Source organism: Podarcis tiliguerta, assembly GCF_965153285.1.
Source record: "Podarcis tiliguerta genome assembly, chromosome: 10".
NCBI classification, from domain to species: Eukaryota; Metazoa; Chordata; class Lepidosauria; order Squamata; family Lacertidae; genus Podarcis; species Podarcis tiliguerta.
The window spans coordinates 22833305-22846327 of NC_139543.1; the positions used below are offsets into that span (position 1 = coordinate 22833305).

The window sequence follows — 13023 nt, forward strand, 5'->3', positions numbered from 1 at the left end:
AAAGTAGTGAACACTGAATTTGACAGAGCCAATGGAACAAATATAACCACAAGGGATCTATTAGCAGTACCAAATAACTGAATAAAAACTGAGTGAAATGATGCAAGTGTCAAACGACTTTAATCTAGCAGCTAACCAATCTCCAACTCCTTTATCCTAAGGAGTAAATAAATAAAATGAATTTTAAAATGAACCTAAAAATGCAGCCTTCTCCCACTCTTTATTCTAGCAAATTCCACCTCTGAAGCATGACAGGGAAGGGAGACAAGGAAACTAAGTCAAAAACTGAGTTTATGCAGAATGCAGAAACTTAACACATGAACTATTTGATGATTACAGGAGTGTCCATCTTGTGAAAGCATTAACAGAAAGTATTAAAAAGCATGACACACAAGATGGAACTTTGTGGCATCTTGAGGCAGAACAAAGGGACCTTCTAGGAATGAATGACAGCACCTGTTTCAAAGTGTGAAATATTCCCATGAATCAAAAACATCGTTCTGTAAGTGGCCATCAATGTTATATATTACATCATACTCATCAGATAGCAACGGCTTTGTACATCACACAGGTTTAGGTATTGGTCACATATGAACACACCCTTTATTTATGAGCAGGTACTGGCTTCCCAACCATTCTCTCCAGAAAACACCTGTTTTTTTGCAACAAAGGTACATAGTCTAACTTCTCCTACTGCCAATTAACTTGCAGCCATCTCAAAAGAGGAATGTTGGCTTCAGAAGGAAGTATAAAAAACAGGAATCATGGCGGCGCAGGGCCAGATTCAACTAAAAAGTTGCACTAGTCAGAGCCACTGCAACTTTTCCCACTAATGCAATGGGGCTTTCCCCCTCCACCCCAATCAGATGGGACAGTCAGGACAACCCCAGAACAGCACACCACAGGGAAGATCACTCCATCAAGCCATCATAAATGCTTGCAATTATGGAGCAATCTCCTTAGAGCTACTTCTAATTCCATCCACAGTTTAATAATTGCCAAATAGCTACAATTTTACAACCGTTGTTGGTTGTATTTATAATATAGCATGTGTGTACACTACAAAGACTTGCGCTCTGGAGACACATATAAGCGCATTGTGCCATTTCGTATAGTTCCAGCTCTTAATCAGAGAACTATGGAAGTGGCTGGTTGGCTACACTTGACAAGATCACATGCATCCATGTTGGCCTCCCATGATCTGCAGAAGGAGCTTACCAGCCAAGAGCAAAGACAGAACTTCTCCCTCTCAGTCCAATGAATGGCTACCAATGCACCCAAGCCAATTTATCAGGCAATGTATTTTCCTTGATCAACTGCCCCCCTCAACAAACAAGATAAAGATGTAGAGAGGTACACCAAGACAAAACATAAAATCCACTAAGAACATAGCAGGAGAACCATCCTGCTGGGTCAGAACAGAAGTCTACCAAATCCAACAGTGGCCAGCCAGATGCTTCTGGAAACATGTTTCCATAGCTGGGTATGATGGCAGCAGTCCTTAATCTCTACTATTAATCAATTCTCTACCCCACAACTGATCGTCTGAAAAATACAGCCACAGAACCCAGGTTTAATAGCCATTTATAGACCTATATTCCATGTCTAATCCCATTTTAACGGCACCAAAGGCCGTGGCCATAAACACATCTGGTGGCAGTTAATTCTATAAATCAATCATGCATCATGTAAAGTAAAGGTAAAGGTAAAGATAGCCCTGACCGATAGGTCCAATCGCGGACAAATCTGGGGTTGCATGCTCATCTCGCTCTATAGACCGAGGGAGCTGCGTTTCTCCACAGACAGCTTCCGGGTCATGTGGCCAGCATGACTATGCCACTTATGGCGAGCCAGAGCAGCGCATGGAAACGCTGTTTACCTTCCCGCTGGAGTAGTACCTATTTATCTACTTGCACTTTGACATGCTTTCAAACTGCTAGGTGGGAATGAGCTGGAACCAAACAACGGGAGTCCACCCCGTTGCGGGGATGCGAACCGCTGATCTTCTGATTGGCAAGCCCTAGGCTCTGTGGTTTAGACCACAGCGCCACGCTTATCCCTATTGTGTAAAGTACTTGACCCCAAATTCTAGTATTATCAGAAAGGAAGAAAAACTTCCACTTTATGTAGTTTTTTGAAATCTATCTCATGCCCTCTTATCTTTTCTACTAAACAAAAAGCCCTCAAACATGTTAGCCTTTTCCCATAGAGAAAGAGCTCCTAATTCAATCATTTTGGTTGCTCTTTTATGCACCTTCTCCAACTCTACATCCTTTTTGAGACAAATTATTTGGGTTGCTCTCTCATAACCACACTACAGATTTATACAACAGAGCGCCGCAACCCCAGAGTCGCCCATGACTGGACCTAATGGTCAGGGGTCCCTTTACCTTTACTATTATAATATTGGCAATTTTGTTTTCAGTCAATTAACCAATAAACCTGACCATGGTATTAGCCTTCCTCAATGCTGTAGCACATAATATCACCACCACAATCCCAAGACCCATTTCCTGGGTATTCACAATCACTTCAGATGCTATCAATGTATCTGAAGTTAGGAGCTTTTGCCCAGGTGTGCACCACTTTAAAGTTTTAAATTGAACGTCATTTAGCATTTTCATCAACATTCATCCAGTTTGAAAGGATACTTTTGGTGTTCATCACAGTCTACTTGGGTTTTCACCACAATGGATAATTTGATGTTATCCACAAACTTGAGCAGCTCACTGCCTAATTCCAGATCAATTCATGAACAAGTTAGACAGAACTAGTCCTATTGTAGATCCTTTGGTACCCCTATGAGTCATGTCCCCTATTTTGAAACTGTTTGATTTATTTATATCCTCAGGTTTCTGTTCTCTAATCAGTCATTAATGCATGAAAGGCCTGCTTCTTACTCTATGAGCATTTAAGTTTATTCAGGGGCAATTTGTCCATAACGTGAAATTAAAGTATATAATGCTTATGAGAATATATGTATATATTTGAGAATACCTTCAAAAAGTATTCTCAAATGTGCGGACTTCCTATTGCAGAAGCCACACCAATTCTACCACAGCAACCTTATTCTTCTATGTTTAACAACTCTGGCTTTAATTATGCTTCTCTACCAATTTACCCAAGACAGATGTTATGCTAATGGACTTGTAATTTCCCAGCTCCCCCTGGATCCTTTTTTAAAGATTGGTGTTTATGCTGGCTACTTTCCAATCCTCCAGCACAGAAACTGATTTTAGTGACAAGTTGCATATTTTTGTTAGAAGATCTTCACATTAGGGTATATGCCATTCAGACAGCGTGGCTTGATGATTTTAATTTGTCTATTTGCCCTACAACTTCATCTCTCATCACTTTAATTTGGCCATTCTTCCGACACCCTCCCAGAAAGCACACACAGTTCAAACCCACCTATCTCGATCCAGTATCTTCAATAGCAAAGATCAATGCTAAGTATTTGTTCAGCTTTTCTGCAATCTCCCTATACTCCAATAATCCTTTCATACCTTTGTTATGGACTAGTCCAACATCTTCCTAGGATGGTTAGAGGCTTACACTATTTGTTTTAAGGCTTCTAAAATATTATTATTTTATTGTTACCATGTTCTTGCCCCTGAATCAAAACAACAGCATCTCAATTTAAAATACAGTGGTACCTCGGGTTACAGACTCTTCAGGTTACAGACTCCACTAACCCAGAAATAGTACCTTGGATTAAGAACTTTGCTTCAGGATGAGAACAGAAATCGTGCGGTGGCAGCGGGAGGCCCCATTAGCTAAAGTGGTACCTCAGGTTAAGAACAGTTTCAGGTTAAGAACAGACCTCCAGAACGTATTAAGTTCTTAACCTGAGGTACCACTGTAATACAGAAATTAAAATAAATTTTGAAACAACCTCACAATTGACACTTTCAAAGCTGCTAAACGACCCCTACAAAATTGGGCAAAATTTGTGATCTTTTATATTTTCCTCATGTCAGGATTTACACTTTTTAAAGTATGCCTTATTGCCTTTTATAGGTTGCTTGACTCTTGCTTGTTAGCCACACCAGTTTTCTTTTGGACTTTCCTGCACCTTCCCTAATCTAAATTATATATTCTATCTGAGCTGCTATTGTGGTTTTAAATAACCTCCAAGCATCCTAAAGATATTTTGCCCTCTTCACTCTCCCTTTCAATTTCCTTTTAACAAAGCCTCTCATCTTTGAGAAGTTTCTTCTTCTGAAGTGAAATGTGACCATTGTTGGACCTTCTGGGCAACTCACACTCATATGTTGAATCTGACAATTCTGTTGTCATTGTGTTTAAACCGTTATTATGAAACTTAAGGCAGACAGTGTGTTAGATCTGGAAACCACAACTAAAAGATATTTGGATAGAAAAAGACTTACTGAGCTGAATGTTATGTTCCTTAATTAAATTTATGCTTATGTTTGACTGTCTTGGTGTGTGGGTGGATGCTTAGGTAACTATATCTAGCCCCATGTGTCTGTACTTGAGTAACAATAGAAAGATAGAATCCTGTCGCTGTTTCCAAGTCCACTAGGTGATAGCAGCAGGTATTTTAAAGGAATTCTGCACTCAATGGAGTAGCTGAAAGACTGACCATAGTTACCACCCATGGATAGACCAATGTGAGGCTCCCTGGGAATATTACAGACCACTCTGAGGAAGAGTTATTTGCCCAAGGACTCAGTACAAACTCAGAGGTGCTCAGACCTTTGTATCTTCTACAGATTACAAGTGCCCAGTAGTCAGGATTATTACAGAGTCCTTTGTATTTACTTTGGGGAGAAAGAAGGCCTAAGCGTAGTTTAGCGCAGTGTTCTGTAAAGGCGCCAAGGAAGCGCTGAATTCTAGTCTTCTACAACGTGACAGTTTTGGTGATCAGCATCATCCTATTTTTCATAACTTGCTCTAAAAAATTGACGCCTTAAAGCATTTGGTCATTTTATTCTCTTTTTAAAAAATGGGTCAAATGTCAGTCCTATTTAGACCCATTGAAGTCAATGGGCTTAAGCAGAGATAAATGTCAGAATGATTTGGAACTGATTCGGCTAGCTCAGTACTGCCTGCATTGGGTGATAACAGTTCTAAAGAGTTACAGATAGGAGACTTTCCCAACCCTACTGGGAAATGCCAGAGACCGAAGCTGCAATTTTCTGCATCTAAAGCATGTGCTCTACCACCAAGCTACAACTCCGTCTGAACTCTGATCCTAAGCAGATTGGATCCACAAAACAATCCTACACATATACTCAGAAGTAAGTCACACCAAGTTCAATGAGACTTGCACTCAGGTACGGCAGCCTATGTCAGTGGAAATTAGGCCCCACCTAAGTAATGGATCATGACATAACTTGTCCTGTTGATTTCAAGGGGCACTTAACTTATTACGTATCCAACCTAACATATTTTTAAGTAAGGGTTTCTTCAAACAATATGAATTTTATACATGAAAATTATTGCCACGTGAATGGAAAAGCATAATATAGAGTGCACTAGCAATATAGTATGTTAGGCATACTGTGAACTATTTCATGCAATGATTACTGTAACAGCTCAAAGTTTAATGAGAAGCAAGCCCCATTAAATTCAATGGGACTTACTCCCCCTATCCCTATTATGTGTGCTTAAGATTGAAGTTGGCCTTTGCTTAAGAATGAGTTTACTTCTACCATTTCAGTTTTAAAAGCTTATATATAACCACTATCTATGAAAAATAACAATTATGCAGTGATACAATCTAAATCTAAATCTAAATCTAAACTATTCAGTGTTGTGTATTTGTGTTAAGGACGGTTGAGATGTATGCCGCAGGACTCGTACAATAGACCATTTATATTATTTCTAGCACACCATTGACAAAAGCCTCAGAAGAGTAATCAGTTTGAGTGCCCCAAAATTAGTATTCAATATTTGTAATGGAACTGATAGCATTCCAAGTTTAACTATGATTTGCAATTTTCTCCACTGACAATCATACCAAAGTACTTCTCGGTGACCTGTGTCCTAAATCATTTTCAGTTCACAAAAGTAAACATCACATTCATAATTTGACTCAGACAACACACAAAGATACATTATTCAATTCTTACCAAGAACCTACCCCAATATTAACCTAGTAAACAGTAACACTTAGTTCCCAAAAGCTAATAAATTAACTTTGGTGTGCCAGAGAAGCAAGTTGAGAAGCAATTATCTTAATTTTGAAAGAGAGAGAACAACAGGCCTAACAACAATCAGATAGCATAATTTTAAGATGAAACACTTACGATCTGGATCACTTTGATCCTAAATATATTTACAAGGCAGCAATCCTAACCCCATTTACCTACAAGTTTCATTAACTGGAACAGGGTAAACATGCTTTAAGACAGTTGTAAATTTGTTTAAACTAAATTGCTTTAGCTTAATTTGGTTATAAAGCCTAAGTGGCATACACAAACAACACAACAATCAGGAGTCCGGTACTCTGGTCAACCCATCACATTTTAACAGTGCTTGTAGCAAACATATTTCAAAAGTATAGCTAGGGTTTTCACACTGCCTACAAACATGCACCAATTCTGAATGTAAGTCTCATTTTCAATTAAATAAACCAGCTTTATATCACATTCCTAGAAAGAACTTGGAAACAGTACTGCCTACAGGCGCACTAGTTTGTGTTCTTCCATAACAGCAGTGCCCCACTTCCCTTCTTTCCTTGGTTGCCACTCAGTGGCCTAGCAGTACTTTTTTATCTTCTCCACCTACCTCCACTATTTGTGGTAATTAAAGTATGGTCACATTCTACCTAGCACCTACATCTCAGGCAAAAATTTGAAGTATACTCTACCACAATCAATGGGGTTTACTTCCAAGTATATTAAGCCTCACAGACATTGGTAACATATTTAGGATTAAGGAGAATAAACAATTAGCACCAAGATTCCAAAACATAACATCGTGTAAAGTGTTTTAACAAAACATTTATTTTTTTAGACACATAGTTACAAACCGCTTACACATATGGCTATTCTGCAGTCTTACCTACTTTAAAATATAGGGGAAATATATTTTTTTAAAAAACAAGAGGTAAACATGCACTGCAAGTCACACATTTATTCATTTTCTTTCAGTTACCAACAAAATCATAATAACCGCTTCTTCTTGGCAAGTAAATTTCATTGAAGTTAATAGGCTTTATTTCCAGAAACTACGTTTACGAAGCCCAAACAGGCAGTCTACAATGTGGCAATTTCATAAGCAGTCTACAAATACAAGTGAAAGAACTCCCAAGACCCAATTAAACCACTCCACTTAACTCAGCATAGTCTAATAAACTACTCCAGTTTAACCAAGAGACAGATCAAGTCATTTGTTGGAATATTTTATAAAACTTTACAAAAAAATACCAAGCACTCCCTACTTTTCTCAAAAAAAAAAAGCAACAGAATAGGATATGATCCATATATTATCATTTTAAATGCATGTTGTTTTAATTTTGCACTGTGTGGATTGTTCTACTTTAAGTCGCCCCAATATTTTTTAGTAGCAACCATCATAAAAACCTGAGTAAATAATAATAACTGGCAAATAATAAATCAATGTTTCCGATGTGTTTTCATATGATTCCAGTATGGCACAGCCGCAAAATGAAGAATACAAATAGACCTCTCATTAGCCTGCACTGATCTTCAACAGATGAGGCTTACTATACAAAATAGTAATACCACAACCAATTGTTTTAAGGGCCCATATTAGATAATCTGTAAGAGTACAGACAGCATTTTTAAAAAAATTAGTTAGCAGTCACATGGTATTTCGGATATGTCAAATTTTAATATGCGAAGGAAAGAAAATGAGTCTTTACAAAGTAGTTATTCCAGATAACTAGATTTGCTTGTGCAAAATACTACTATCAATTATAATTTTGCACACCACAAGATCCTTCTGAAAATGGTAGTTGTGCATACAGTAGCAAGAACTGTGTGCATACTACAAAGTTTATAGTTGTAGTTGTTGTTTAGTCGTTTAGTCATGTCCGACTCCTCGTGACCCCATGGACCAAAGTTTATAGTATGTTCTTTAAAATTAATTTACCTAGTATAGCAACTTAAAGTCTAACTTTAATGAGTCACTCCTTTATAAAAAAGAGATCACTTGTATGTTTAATGTAGCATTAGGAAAACTACTTTAACATTAATGCACTGTAATATTATTAGACACAATACTCTTTTTCTTGACAGGTTTCATTTATCTGAAGCAGCAGCATAATACCTTACAGGTAATATTTTTGTGATTTATCGTCAATTAATAGTGTGCTTTCTTCCACTTCCCCATTTCACTATAGAGTGACTAATATACTTGATATACTTCAGTTGGATGGATCAAGTTATATCAAATATCTGGATCTAGAACAGCAAAGGAGCCATTAAAAATATGGCATGAATTATTTTACACTGTGATCCTAAACTCATGAATGTGGAATTGGTCAACACTTATTCCACAAGAACTGAGTTGTGGAGTAAGACAAGCATCAAGCTGCAATTCTATTCATACTTACCCATAAGTAAGTCCCACTGAATAAAGTGGAACTTACTTCAGAGTAAATATGCATATGACTGCATTACTATTTTAAAGGAATCATTTTTATATATATACATATATATAAATATATATATATGTGAATGAGAGAAAAATGATTGGAATTGAACTAGCAATGTAAGATGAAGATCACTGGAGCACTGAAATCTCGTATACTGTACTCAGTTGTGTAACATATTTCATTTTCTACTTCAAAAAAGAACTCTCTCTTCTGCACTGTGAATGCACTGCGAGTGCAGAATAGTCACTTTAGTAACTTTTCCTTAAAGCCCAGTTACCTTCACTCCTAATCATTTGTTGCCATCTGTTATAAATGTATGTGTTCTTTTCAACTTGATCCCACAATCAACTGTTTCCAGTAGAACAGGTACCCAGATGCAGAAAATTCACTCTGACAATGAAAGCAGACCACAACTTCATTTGGAGCAAAAGCTGTTGTACAGTATTTAAGTCCAGTTATTAAAATGCCCGGAAAAATGTTTTAGTGCAAAGTTACTTAGACACAGAATCTACATCAAAGAGCCACCTTGGTTTCAGCGGGAACTCTGCCCTATTTTTTATTCATCCTCACACTAAGACCTTTTTATGTTTGGGTAATCACTCAGAAACTCGAGCAAAAAAAAAAAAGGCAGCTAGCGTTTTGTTTTATTCCTCACCTTCCCTGTCCTCACACTCACAACTCCACAAACAAAGCTCAACATGCCTTAGAGCCATTTACCTACTTGATCTCGAAAGCTCTTAAAATTAAACTTTCACAACTTTCTTGCGTTTTGAATTTCAAGAGTGAAATTCAGGAGAAGACTCTCCCACAGCAAAGGCAGCCAAGAATGCCTCCGGAGCTCCATACAGGTCTGCCATTATTATTTATTAATCTAGCGTTGTAGGCTAACGTTTTCTGTTGCTGTTGTTCAAGGTGAACACACTCTCTCCAGCAAGCACAATATATATAAATATATTTTTTTAAAAACCACTACGAAAAAGGTGGTGTTAGGAGACCAAAGCAAACGGCAGCAAACTAGCTAAATATATAAATAAATGAAAGGAATGCAGTAACTCTTCCTGGCCAGAGAGGGTACAGGCGAAACACCATGCACGTGCAACTAACTGATGGAAGGAAGAGAAGTCAGTGAATACTGCTACAGCCCCCCAAGTGTCACAACTAGGCCCCTCTTTCCACCCCTCTTGCTGCCAATTTCCCTTTTCCCCTCCATGCATTAGGGTCTGTCTGGCATGGAGGGAAGTGGGGTGTCTCGCTGCTCTCCCCAAAGGCACACGTGCTCCCCGTCCCATGACTCTACGCTTCCACCTCCCCGAGAGTGACACAAGAGGAGCAGGCTGGGAGAAAACAACACCACACTCTCTGGAATACCACGCCACGTTTTCTCAAGATCTGAGGAAAACAGCCGGCAATTCTGTGATTTTTAATACACCTTTTACTTGCAGTGAGCAACTGTTAAAAGTCCGCGCAGGCCAAGTTCGAGAGTTTGCAAAGATCACCTGTACTTCAAGCGCGCACAAAAGTGCAAACACCCACCCACACAAGTCTAGTGGCACCTCAAGATCTTGCATCAAATGCACTACAACTCAAAGCACATTAAGTCTGCTAAGTCTTTGAGGTGCCACGAGGCTCTTTTGGGGGGGGGGTTGCTACCCGAGCCGAAGATCGGGCGCGTTAAAATGAGAGGGGCGGGGGTTAACACCCTGCCTCGATTAATTTATAAGCAAGAAGCCCTCCTGCAAAAACAAAGATGCATGCAAAACTCAATCTCCGTGTGGGCGTTTGCTTCGGCGAAAGAAAGAAAAGAGGGGCAGGAGTGGGCCACAGCGTTCGCCACCTGCTAAGAACAGACCTTGACACATGTCACCCTGGACACATGGACACGCCATGTTCCCGGCGGCTTGCAGGCAAACTTTTCTTGCAGCCAGGAGCAGCTGGAGAGAAAGCGGGAGGGGGAGGGGAGCCGAGAGTGAGGGCAGGAGGAAAGTAACTAGTCAAACCCCAGACTGAAGGGACGGGGTGGGGTGGGGGGGAAAGAGGGAGAGAGAGAAGGGAGGGGAATAGTATTTATATATATATTAAAAAAAACTTACCAGGAGCGCACACTGACTGAGCAGAGTCCCGAGGAGATGGCACGGCGGGGGAGAGAGAGAGAGGGAGAGAGGCAGGCGGTGCACTCGCTCGCCGCGCGCACGCACACGCAAATACAAACACACCGAGGGAGAGGGAAAAGTGTTTTGCAGGAGGAGCTGCCGCCGCCGCCGCTGCTGCCAGGACGCGCCAGAGGAGCCGCCGGGTGGGAGGGGGAATCCGAACGGAACAACAACAAGAGAGAAAGAGAGAGAAGCAGCAGCGTCTCTGAATGGGCTGGATATTCCTCCGCAGGCGGCGCTGGCTCTGCGGCTCCCGGGGCCTGGGCGGCAGCAAGCAAAGCAAAGGAGCCGCCGACCGAACAGCAGCAGCAGCAGCCGCCGCCGCCAAAGCTGAGGCAGGAGCAGCAGCTGCGCGGGGTCTCGCGTTCTCTCAGAGGCTCGCGCTGCTTCTCGCGTTCTCCCTCCCCCTGGGTGTGGGGCTGGCTCCCTCTCTCTGGATGGAGGGTGCAGCTGCCTCTCGTGTGTGTGTTTGTGGAAAGATTCAGATTTTTCTCTTTTTTTGGAGGGGAAAAATGCGTGTGCACGCACGTTTCCCCCCCCCCCTTTTTTTGGGTGGAGTGGGGTGGCAACGACTCTTTAGGTTGTGTTCCTAAAGTTGTGTTCCAGGGAGCCAGGGAGGGGCTGCGAGTTTCTTCCCGCCACCACCAGCACTCCCCCCCCCCCAAATAAAAGTGTGGCGGGGTCAATCTAGCAAGCTTCCCTCGCCCCCGATGCTGCAGCCTCCCCGCTTGCCAGCCTTCTCCCGAGCAAGGTGTCCTGCTCGCGGAGCAGGATATTATTCGGATTCGCAGTGAAGCGTCCTCCTTGACGTCAGGTCCACCTGCTATGTAAACAAACCACCCGAGAAGTTGTTTGCTCTCCTCTCTCGCTCTCTCCCCCCGCCTCCCCCCTCGCGCCACAACCAGTCTAGCAAACGGGAGAGGGGAAAACAAAAGCGTCGTGTCAAATTGGTTGCGCCACAGCAGCTTTTCGGCTAGTACTCCAAAGGAGCAAGCGGGGGGGGGGGGGGCTTCTCAGAAGGAGGACAGGAAGGACTACAAGAGCCCTTTAGAAAGGCTGCTTTGAAGCGTTGGCACGGGGGGAGGAGGAGGAGGAGGGGTATGTGTGCAAATCTCCTCAGACTTGGGCCGCGCTTTTCAGAGTTTGGTCAAAGCGCGCGCGTTTCAGACTCCCTCTCCTCTCTCGCCCTGCCTCCCTCTCCCTCTCCCTCTCTGGAGGTTTAGTATGCCAATAAAACTCAGGAGCTCAACTCTGACCTTCAAGCACACCCCACAGCGAGGAAGGCGAAAGGCAGCGGGTGGCCCCACACGTGCTACACTAAACACCCAGCCCAGCTCTCCTTGCAAAGAAAAGCGTGGTAAATCCCGCGCCAGCAGGTTGCCTGCTGCGTCCTCCTCCTTCTTCTCCTCCTCTAAAGGCGGGAAAGAATGAGAAAGACGGGGGTAAATGGAACTGACGCCTGGCTGACAGCTACGCTCCGATGCCCCCCTTTCCCCCCTCCCGTTTGTAGGTCCCACAGCGGGGCTTACGCTTAGGCTAACGCACACAGAACCGCAAACTTACAACGTCCCCCTGTGCGTGTCTTCTCAGAAGTTATTCGTTCAGTGGGGTGGGGTGGGCTTCCCGAAAAGGACATTTAGTAACTCCATGTCAGAAAGCGCTGTCTGTTGTCGAGCAAGTATCCCCGAGAATGAGGGTGTGAGGGAGGCACACTGCACATGCTCGGTGGCACTTCGGTTTTAATTGGAACCCCGCGCTTTCCGAGCCTGAGCACGCCTGTGGCAAATGAAAGCCTTGCGCGTGCGGCCGCCTGTCCGGTTCGAACTCGCTGCTAGAGCGAAACTGGCTTCCTTGGCTGAGCTCCGGTTTCGCACACTAGAGAGCCGACAACCCCCTTCCCTTCCGCCATAGTTGCTGGCCTCCAGGCTGACGACTAAGGCCCACCGAGCGCCCGCCCGCCCTTCCTCAAGAAAAGACGACGAAACATTTTGGACGAGATGCAATTAAAAGCCCATCCATCTCCTGCGTTGCAATGGCTAATAACGTCAACAAAAGCCTAAAGAGTCTGGCGGTGGCACCTCTAGCTAGCTTTACTGCACGCAACGCGAACAACTCCGAAAGTGCATTATAACTTCTGCTCGGGTCTGGCAAGGGGTTTCCCGCTGCGCTTTACACACACGCCTTGCAGAGCCATGAAAACGGCCAGGCAACCGCCACATATCCTTCCCAACACCTTTCAGCCACGGATCGCGTTTCCAGCTGAAACAGTTGTTGCCCCTCACC

The 13023-nt window shown here is 42.6% G+C and overlaps 1 protein-coding gene across 11 annotated transcripts in view; it reads right to left on the bottom strand.

Moving 5' to 3' along the window:
• FOXP2 (forkhead box P2) overlaps positions 1–12427 on the bottom strand; it is a 345911-nt gene extending 333484 nt beyond the window's left edge. For 7 of the 11 annotated variants that reach the window (XR_014502095.1, XM_083399677.1, XM_083399672.1 and 4 more), the window contains exon 1: positions 10681–12032. The gene's annotated coding sequence lies outside the window, so the exon portion shown is untranslated. Of the gene's footprint in view, positions 1–10680; positions 12033–12303 lie in introns of those variants that run through there. The other 4 variants (XM_083399658.1, XM_083399673.1, XM_083399669.1 and 1 more) reach the window with 4 other exon arrangements.
• Positions 12428–13023: the final 596 nt, after the last annotated feature.